Genomic DNA, 1,638 nt, shown 5'->3' with positions numbered 1-1,638 from the left:
CTTCCGCTCGCGCCCCGTGCCTCCCCAGAGCGACTTCCTGCGTACGCGCAGAGCGCGCCGCCGCCGCCCTCCTGACTCCGCCCCCGCCCCCCGCCGCTCAGACCGCGACCAGCGCGGAGGCCACGCCCCTCTTCCTCCCTAGCAACCGCCAAGCTGCCCCTCCATAGCAACCGCCTAGATACCTTCTTAGATTGAGTCCAAGGACCCAGAGCTCCTAGTTGGGTCCAGCCCCAAACACAGGGGTCTCGCCCCAGGCCAGTGGCACAAGCTTAAGTTGAATGATCTGGATTTGTCTTTTAAGCCCTTCTGAAAGTGACTAAACACACAGCAGCTGAATATCAATCAGATTTTGTCACCCTCTCTCTAAAACTCCAATGGTTTGGAGTTAGAGAGAGAGACAGGCCCAGAAATCTTGTCATCCCTACAGAATTTTGCATGATCTGACCCCTGCCTATTTATTTGACTTCATCTGTACCTCCCTCCCTCTGATTATTCTGACATTTACACTGGATGTTCCCTCTGCCGGAATCACTCTGAGCCTGTCTTTGCTTAGTTGGTTTCTCCTAGTCATTTGGTTCTCAGTTCAAATGTTACCCCCTGGGAGGGTTGCAAGATTTAGCAAGTAAAAATATGCCCAGTTAAGTTTGAATTTCAGAAAGACAATGAATAACTTTTTAAAAAATTGATTTCAGAGAGGGAGAGAGAAATGGAAACATTAATGACAAGAGAGAATCATTAATTGGCTGCCTCCTGAATGCCCCCTACTGGGGATTGAGCCCACAACCCAGGCATATGGGTCTGGAAGGAAACCTGTAGCCTCTTGGCACAGAAATCTTGTCATGGGTGGACACTTAATTGCTAAGTCACACCCAGCTGGATGACAATGAATAACTTTTAGCATAAGTATGCCAGATGCAATATTTTAGACATACTAAGAAAAATGTATTATCTGAAATTCAAATTTACCTAGGCATCCTCCTGTATTTTATCTGGCCTCCCTTCCTACTGGGAGGTCTTTCCTGTGGTTAAAAAAATAAACAGCAGGTCAAAATGGAGTCACTTTTTTAAAAAATATAAATTTTTATTGATTTCAGAGAAGAAGAGAGAGGGAGAGAGAGATAGAAACATCAATGACAAGAGAGAATCATTGATCATCTGCATCCTGCACACCCCATACTGGGAACTAAACCTACAACCTAGGCATGTGCCCTTGACCCTTGACCAGAATCAAACCTGGGACCTTTAAGTCCACAGGCTGACCGATGCTCTGAGATCAAACCAGGTAGGCCCAAACCAGCTAGGACTGAAGTCACTTTTGCTAAGTTATGTCACCAAACCAAAATTTAAAAGCTAACCTAATTGCAGTTTCTGCCTTTCCCAGGAATAGGATTTTAAACCAATCTGATCAACAATAGTGAGATAATTTGTCTGAAATAATCCACTCTTTTAATTTCTTAGTTCCACTCTCTTTCTGCCTATAAAAACCTTCCACTTTGTATAAATCCTTGGAGTGCCCTTCTAGTTGTTAAATGGGAAGCTGCCTGATTCATAACTTAATAAAATCAATTAGATATTCAAACTTACTTGATTGAATTTTGTTCTTTAATACTGTCTCATCTATCTAAATCTCCCACCTTT

This window comes from Pipistrellus kuhlii, unplaced genomic scaffold (genome assembly GCF_014108245.1).
Source record: "Pipistrellus kuhlii isolate mPipKuh1 unplaced genomic scaffold, mPipKuh1.p scaffold_m20_p_2, whole genome shotgun sequence".
Lineage (NCBI taxonomy): Eukaryota > Metazoa > Chordata > Mammalia > Chiroptera > Vespertilionidae > Pipistrellus > Pipistrellus kuhlii.
The sequence above is the reverse complement of the archived record's forward strand: the minus strand, read 5'-3'. Positions refer to the sequence as shown.